Raw genomic sequence first — 9595 nt, 5'->3', positions numbered from 1 at the left:
ACAGGTGATATAAAGGTCGCTTTGAATAAAAGTGTCTGCCAAAAGCATAAATGTAAAGATTTTATTTCTCTGGAGAAATTAGCCTTGTAGTCATTACCGATAAAAAGGACAACATTTTGTAGTGATCAAATATTTGTGCTTGTATTTAATCTGTTTTTAAGGTTTTTTAAATCAGTGGCAGCCCGTGACTGCTCATCCGAGGGGCGGAAATTCAAAATAAGTGTTTGGAGTGTCATGTGTTTTGCTTGTGTTTTCAAAATATGTGTTCTGCGCATCGAGTGATCCTATGTGCATTACGTGTCTTGTCAAAATAAGTGCCTGCTGCACATGTGTCAACACCGTTTATGATAAAAGAGACGCTTATGTTCACAAAATACACACGAAACACTCACTTTACAGTAAACTCTGATTACACATGAGATTATGCGAGTATCTGGCAAACGCGAAGAGCTTATGCTCTTTTATCATAAACCCTTTAGACGCGTCTGCAGCAGGCACTTATTTTGACAAGACACGTAATGCATACAGGATCGCTTGATGTGCAGAACACATATTTTGAAATTACGAACCACACACATGACGGGCTTCATACATGTTGTGATGAACTTCGCATCGAGCACCCTCAAAAAGAGAAGTCATCGGCCACCACTGTTTTTAAATCTTTTTGGAGATCACATACAGATGGTCCCAAAGTTTAGGACTAAATCCAAAAAAGTATTTAAAAAAAAACTAATCTACAGTTCTGCAGGGGTCGTTCAAGGTTTGCTTGATTATCTCCAAGCCTCAACATTATGACATTATGGTACTTTTGTAGTTCGAAACCAGTCTATTTATTTATGTTCTGTTAAGTCATCGACTCTTAAGTAGCAAGGCAGCTTTCTCCGGTTGTGGACACAGCCATAAGTCTCCTCCAGCTTGCCTCTATCAATTTTTGGCACAACTTTTTACTTCCACCCCTCTATCATTCTCTTTCTCCCTCTCTCTCTCATTCTATGAAGCCATAAAACTGTCAGCAGATCCACTGATGTGGTGTTGGAGAGAGAGCTCAGCCACAAAGGCCTGTCAGAGAAGATGCTTTTATTTGGCTCCATTTGCACATCTCATTTTCCACAGCAAAAAAAGTACATAAACACATGCGTCAGAGAGCTGAGCCGAGGTCTGACAAGAGATCCAGAGCCTCTAATTTTGTCTTGCTTTATCTGACAAGGTGACGACGACAGAACGATGTTTTGATCAGTGCGTTGAAAAAGACAGAACGGGGAAAGAAAGACTAACCACGACACGTTATTCTGTGTCATCATCGGTGGGAATTTTGGGATAGCCCCGGGCCGCCCTTGACCTAAATAGGCGGACACTGAGTCCATGTCTTTGGTGGTGTATGCAGACAGGTGTGTGTGAGAGAAAGAGATAGACAGTAGGAGAGAGAGAGAGAGAGAGGGGTAAATGGGTCAGGCTCATAGGCAGACAGACTCTGTCCTCTTTCTCGCTTTCATTTCTCTGTAGTGATGACAGGTGACTGACTGCTTGACACACCTGTCGGAGCTTTGCTTCCCTCGTGCTGACAGATACAGACATCTCTCTCTCTCTCTATCTATCTCTCTCTTCATGATCCCTGTTGTCTACTGCTCTTGAGCAATGGGACTAAGTGAACGTCAATGTATTAAAAAGGTAAAGAAAACCAGAAGCTAGACAACATCTGTCTTTGCGGTACTTCAGGCGAAACTCTATCTTTCTTATCGAGAACATTGCGCGTAAAACCTTCACTCCTTTTAAGGGAGGTGGACATAAATAAAAAAAATGGTAAAAATGTTACCATCTTAGATTCTGTAACGCATTGATCCATAAAGAAAATTGGGAATATGCAACATTACTTATAAGCGTTATATTCAAATTTTATATTTATGTTAAAACATTGATATACTTCCATACAAATACATTGATTTAATTTAAAATCCTGTTGACTGCAAACATTTCACAGAATATGCCAAAATATGGTGCGCTTTTAAAGTGAAATCAATTGTCTTGGTAAATGACAATACACTAATATGAATGCGTGCACATGTCACATTCACACATTCCATATTCATTAACATCCAGAAAACCCAGTGCTGTACAAACAACACATGTGCTCTGATAATGAAGCCTTGTGTTAACCTGATGCTGACCGTGTGTGTGTCTGTCAGACAAAATGTGTGTGTGATTTACAGACACTGAGCTTGCATCCTACAGATGGAATGTGTGTGTTATACAGACAGGGCCATATGGTCTGATAAAACAACCGTCTTCTCTTAAGACTACTAATGAACCTTTGTGCTGCTACACAATAAATATTATATGCAATATGATTGCATTTGGCTTCAACATAATCAAAAACGTAGCAATGCGTACTGGACATAGTGAGGTGAAAATTCCTAGCTGGGAAAGTGCTTTTAAAATGATGTCCTAAAATACCCCACAGTGCACCTCCATGCACGTGTAATATGTAATGCTATGTTTCACCAGCAGAGGGATCTCTATTTTTGGAGGAATGAGAAGAACTCGGCTATCAGGAAGTAGGAATACTTATATTATATAAAAAACACAAAACTAGAGCTCTGTCTTTGTATTTAGTGAAATATCTATGACTTTTAATCTTAAGTTCATGGATCAAACAAACAAATAGACCAGATTCATGTGGCTGTTGCTGTTATCTAGTGTCAGTAAATAATATGTAAATGTTATATTCACACTGCACATGAGTACAGTATTACAGTGCTGAATACAGTTTGGTTTGAACATTCGGTTACTGAATACTATAACTGGTCCAAGATTAAAATGGGTCGCACTGTTTCCTCACAGCAAGATCCTCGGTTTGAGTGTCAGCTGTGGCCTTTTTGTGTGGAGTTTGTATGTAGGTTGAATGTAGGCTGCATACGTGATCAAGACTAATATGCTTATGACTTACAAATGTAATGATCATTTAACTTGGTATATAAGTAAATCAGGCTTGATGACGTATGCAGCCTACATATGTGACCTCCGGAGGCTGCAGCCTTCGGATTGAGAAAAGGCCTCGGTGTGGGTTTAGTAGTCCGGGTACTCCGGTTTCCTCCCACTTTCAAAAGACATGCTTAAGTTTGGTACACACCAAAATATTTTTTTAAATCTTAGCCGATTTTCAAAATGTAAGAGACCACGAACATGATGAAAAAAATGATGATTTAACACTTTTGTTCCTATAGTGCAGTGTTCCCCAAATCTTACCTTGGAGGGCCGGAGCCCTGCAGAGTTTAGCTCCAACCCTGATCAAACACACCTGAGCAAGCTAATCAATGTCTTCATGATCACTGGAAAATCACAGGTGGGTAAGTTTGATTAGGGTTGGACCTAAACTCTGTAGTGCTCCAGCCCTCAAGGGCTGCAACCTTATAAGCATGAGACCTTAAAAGGTAAGCACTCGGTCTTTCAAGGTGGAAGCTTCAGAAGTTCGCGAAGAGAACTGAAATGAGACGGTCTAACCTTATGGGTCCATAATTGGTGTCACCTGCTGCATGGGCCCACCACGCCTGTCAGCAGGGCACAGAGGAGACGTTTCAGACTTATTAAAATAAATATGAAATCAGAAAAATATGAATTTATTTTAGAAAATGACACGTTAATGTAGATTAAACTATTCAGCAGTATATCAAATGAATCAACCTTAGAAATATACGTAACATAAAAAGAATAATATTAACACAAAACAAAACTTATAATACTAAAACAGTGACAAGAAAAAAATGTTTTCTGATTAATAAACTTTTATTTAATAAAGGTAAAATTGTTTATTTTAGAATATCCACCCATTCTATGCAGCCGTTGCAGACGCGCAATGAATCTTGGGATATCCTCGGCTGTTAAGGATCCATTCGTTCTATCCTTAACAGCGTGGAGAAATAAGGACGCATTTTGAGGCTTCATTCTAAGCATCTTTTGAATTGGGACGGCCTAACTGGCCTCAAGTCGCGCTGCTGCTTTCTCAAAATATCTTCTTTTTTTTCTAATGAACACATCATTAGAAAAAAATTCATACAGGTTTAGAAAAACATGAGGATGTGTAAATGATGACAGACTTTTCTTTTTAAAGTGAACTGTCCTTTGAAGGGGCTTCAATTTCAGTTACGTCCATACAGAAATTCTGTCTGTTTTTGTAGAGGACAATCAGAGTTATTAAATCCCAAAACTTGACTGATGTGTAGAGGTCGACGTATAGATTAAACAGGCAGTTTACAAGCATAAACGATCTCAGCCTCTTAGCCTCTCTCTCTCTCTTTCTCTCTCTCTCTCTCTCTCTCTCTCTCTCTCTGTGTGTTTCTGGTTAGACAGTTTGCCTTAATTATAAATTAATTGTATCATTAGGAGTAAGTTGCTGCTGGCGGCCGCATTGAGCCTGTCAAGGTTAATTACTGTAACGTGTTTATTTTGTGTCAGCCGCTGCTGTGAGCTGTCACACATGTGCAGATACAGTCCTCAAACACACAGCTACATGGAGAGGAACCACATGAACAGAGTGGACTCTTCATTTACCTCTCTCTTTATTCTTTTATTTTTCTCATATTTAAGGTGACTAAACGTGCCATTTTTCCCAGACACGTCCTGGACAGAATTTCAAGTGTTTGCTCCGGAAGTCGCATTGGTCGACCGCATATGTCATCGAGGTTTAATAGTTCAGGTTCTATTTCAAAAAAGCAAGTACCGGTAAGTAAAAAATAAAATAATTGTAGAATGTTTTTAACTGAAATTTAAAAGAAATTGAAGTACTGGGAGTACCTCGATGACGTATGCGGTTGACAAATGCGACTTCCAGAGGTCACTGACCAGGACGTGTCCGGGGAGAATGACACGTATGGTCACCCTATCATATTACATTTATTATTACACACATAAGGATGACAGAGCCTTCTCTCAAGCAAGTCCTATATTGTGGAAACAGCTCTCGGATCTGTTAAATCATTATCTGTGTTCAAAGTCACATCTTATAATGGTGCATTGTGTAACTTTTCAGAGGATCTCTTGACATAAATGCAATATAATGTACATAACTATATTATCAGTGGTCATAATAGACTGTTATGATTTTTATCTTAGAATGAGCTGTTTTCATCTACATACACCGCAGGTCCCCTTACATGGAAGTCGCTGCCATGTTTCTACAACTCTACAGAGCGTGTTTCATCACTACGTTGTCTCAGACGAAGAAATGTTTGTCCTGTGGTGGCTCTGTGTGTTTCCAAAGGGAGGGGTGAGCGGTGGACTGAACCATTGGTCACATTGAAATCTCTCCGCTAGATGCCGCTAAAATCTACACACCGCAACTTTTAAGGAAAACACCACCGTTTTCAATATTTGACTATGTTCTTACCTCAACTTCGATGAATTAATACATACCTATCTTTTATCAATGTGTGCACTTTGTACAGTGCATCGTATGTGTTATCATTTAGCCTAGCCCCATTCATTCCTTAGGATCCAAACAGGGATGAATTTAGAAGCTACCAAACACTTCCATGTTTTCCCTATTTAAAGACTTTTTATGGCTGAACAACACTTAGTAATATTGACGGAAATTCGAGCGAGAGGGGGAGTAGTCAGGAGTGATGATTTTACTGCGCACCGAGGTCGAAGTGCTGCAAACTAAGTGCTCTTCCGCCATACAATATAGTTCTCATTTTTCATCCGCTTAAAAAATTCTCCACGTTTTGTTTTTTGCCACCATACTTACACGTGTACTCATGAGACAGTCTTTAAATAGGAAAAACATAAAAACAACATTTCTGGTGTTTGGTTGCTTCAAAATTCATCCCTGTTTGGATCTTAAGGAATGAATGGGGCTAGGCTAAATGCTAACAGATTCATGACACGCTGTACAAAGATTAAGTGCATGCATTGAAAAAAGATAGGTATGTATTAATTCGTCTAAGATGAGGTAAGAACATAGCAAAATATTGATTATACAACGGGCAGTTCTGGTTCTTCATTCTGATTTGTTGAAACACGTTCTAAGCCGTGATAAAATACCCCGGAAACCCACGGTTCCAGTATCACTGCGCCACTGTTACTGCGTATTGATTTATGAAAATAAACACCACAGTCTTTAATCATATTTTTAATTTGTATACAATTGCACAATTAATGGCGATACGTCAATGTCAATAAATATTGTTGAGTCATCTAATCAATAAAGAGAAAACGCTCCCTGAGGAGTTTCTACCTCAAATTCATATTTCCGCTATCCACTGGGTGGCGATCTTACACTTGAACTTAAACACTGACGCATTCACTCAACACTAAAAATCAGCGTGTTTTGATCAGGCTCTGAATCTGATCTCTTACAAAAGTTATTCACATAAATGGAATTATCTCCGCTTTTAGCTGAAAAATAGAGAGGTGATAAGAGAACAAATGAAGGTAGGATGAAACGTTTTTTGTTGTTGTTGTTGTTTGAAAGCGGAAGGTCTGTTCTTTCATTTGATATTTTATGTTTATTTAAAGAAGGTAATTTTTCTGCAAGGCATTAAACTAAAACTAAGTGGCAACTTAAAAAAAAAACGCTGACGGGGAAAGAGTTAAGGATGCTTCCAAGCATATTTGATCATCACTTCAACAGTTGCACGATATAAATGTTAATGTATAAATTAGATGAATGTTGGTTTATAAAATAAAAACCACCATATTTTCATTGTGTCTTTGCTGCGTCTGTGTTGGTTGGGAACTGCGCTCTGTTTCAGTCACACTTGATTCTGAGGATTTACTTTGTTTGGCGTAAGACTAATATTTGTACTAATATAATTACAGCTTATTTGTGTGTTTTTAATAGAATCCCGCTAACGTTATGCATATGAAGTAATTGCTTTATAAAAGCAAGAACCCCTGCGAAGCAGTGGGGTTACAGTGCATTTTATAACACCTAAGGGGGTTTTAGGCAACAGCTAAGGGTTTTTTTTTTTCAGGTAACCCACTGCTTCTTGGGGCTTATTGCTTTAAAAACTGTGGTGTTTTCCTTTAATACTGTGAGAGCTTCCATGAAGGGGACTTCGATTACTGTTTCAGTTTGTGATTGTAAAGCACTTTGGGCAACTTGTGTTGTATTAATTGTGCTATACATAATAATGATAATGATTTGTACATTGTACATGATGTAGCGCTATGTGTTTCGGTTTCTGCATGCACTGTGGGTACAAAATCCTATGCAAACAAGTAAACAATGAAACCACATTCCACATATTTTGAGCATTCAGCAATCACAGATATGCACTGCACACACTGTTTTGCATAAACAACCTATTTACCTGAATAGTACAAGATATCATGCAAGCTCTATCTAACCATTTTCTCAATTTTGACTGATATGACTGATTGAGAGTTATGAGAGCTGATGTTAGAGAGAGACAGGGAGAGAGAGAAGACGAAGCAAGTCATGAACAGATTTGATTTATGTCAGTTTTGATCTGCTCAGTAACTCATCTGCTGACATTTCTCTCTCCGTCTCTCTCAGTTTTCAGCAGTGCTGTTGAGAGAGAGGCTGCCCTCATTTATCAGCCTGTCAGTCCAGCCCTCTATTCCACACCACTGCTTTGACACACTGACTAATGATGGCTTGCACTAAAGACACCTTGTTCTCAGCAACACACACACAATACTATCACGCTGACAAATGAAGTTTCAAAGCAAAGACACCTTGCTTTCTCTCTCTTCCGCACAAACCTCAGTCTCTCATTCGCTACCATCATCTCACTAACTACATTGTAAAGCAGAAATGTTATTGGGTCTTTAGTGTTTTCAAATGTGATTGACAGATGAGAGGCATTTGGAGCTAAGAGCGATTTGTAAACTGAGATTAGAGAACAATTGCTCAAACTCTGAAGATTGTTTATTATTGCGCAATATGTTCTGTACTCTTAAACATAACTGAGGAAATGCTGATTGTGATGGTTTTCTCCCATGATGCATCTCTCTGTGTGTTTGCATTCTAAAAGAGTTCATGTTTGGGACACTATTGAAATGTTGGAGGAGTTCTCCATCTAGTGGCATCATTTGGTTGTAACAGCTTGCTCAAGCATCTTGGAGTTTATTGGGGTTCAGTTTACATCCAAAGAGAAATCAAAGAGGGTAAAAAGCCAGCTACTGTCTTACATTAGCCACTTCTCTATGGTAAACAAAAATCTACCAGAACATTAAAGAGACACTATATGTGAAAAAAAACTGTGAAAAACTATATGTGAAAGGACAAAGAGAGACAATAAATGGGTTGTGGCTAGAAGGGATACAGTTACGGCCAAAATCTCACCAAAATCTGTTTTCATCTGAACCACAAACGAAACCCTAAACCCAACATTCGATTATATTTAGGGTGTAGCTGTCTCATATCTAGCCAGAAATGCTGTTTTTTTATCCGAATCCAAGCCCTAAACCCAACATCTCGCGAGATTTGGCCATAGCTGTATCCCCTCTAGCCAGAACCCAGCAAATGCTGAACCACAAACAAAATCTGTGAAACCAAAAAGCATCATAAAAAGGTATAAATGATCTAAATCACTGTTATATGTTCAGATGACTGACAATTTTCAAGGTCTTAAAAGAAAAAATTGCAATATTCCCTGGCAATAATAACGCAATCTGGTTAGCACTCATGGTTTAAAGGTGCAGTGTGTAAATTTACCAGCATCTAGTGGTGAGGTTGCGAATTGCAACCACAGCTCAGTCCACTGCTCACCCCTCTCTTTTGAAACCCATAGAGAATCTACGGTAGCCACCACCAGACAAACATGTCATTATCGGAGACAACATGGTAAAAAAAGTTTGTCTGTTAAGGGCTTTTGTAGAAACATGGCGGCACAAAATGGTGACTTCCACGTAAGGGGACCCTCTGTGCATGTAGATATAAACGTCTCATTCTAAGATAATAAAAACATAACGGTTCATTATGAAAGGTCTTTATACACCCCTGATAATATAGTTTTGTATATCATTTTGCATTTCTGTCAAGAGATCCTTCTAAAAATTACACACTTCACCTTTAAGGGTAATCAAGGTAACTAACTGCTATTGATTAACAACATTATTCAATAGTGTTTTTCTCATGAAATCCTATACAGATAAAGAATGTAATATTTTTATTACAATATTTAAAAAAATAATAATATTTGAAACACAATAACTCACATGAGTAATCCAGTCTGTCAGTCATTACATGTCATCCTCAAGGGGGTTGCCTAGATCATTGGTGATTGGAGATGCCTTGGTATTTACAAGCAAACAAGTGGAAAACTCAGTACTCAGTATCCAAACTTAAATAAAACGATTATTTTTGTCAAAACTAAGAAAAGCACATAAAGGACCTTTAGGCCCAAACTTTTCTAAAAGTTTGACAATTGTGGAATTGCCGAATTGCCCTCAAAACAACAGCATACCTCTTTTGGGAGAGAATCTAAAATGACCTAGAATATAAAGAACAAGTTTGGTATTAGAAGATATATCTATTATTAACCCTTATAAGTCCATTGGGGTCAATCTTACCCCCAAGCCACTTTTCTTTAGTTAAAAAAATTGGTTCCCTTCATCTCAGTGGAATAAGATT

The sequence above is a fragment of the Paramisgurnus dabryanus genome, chromosome 5 (genome assembly GCF_030506205.2).
Source record: "Paramisgurnus dabryanus chromosome 5, PD_genome_1.1, whole genome shotgun sequence".
NCBI lineage: Eukaryota > Metazoa > Chordata > Actinopteri > Cypriniformes > Cobitidae > Paramisgurnus > Paramisgurnus dabryanus.
This window is presented reverse-complemented; position numbering follows the sequence as displayed.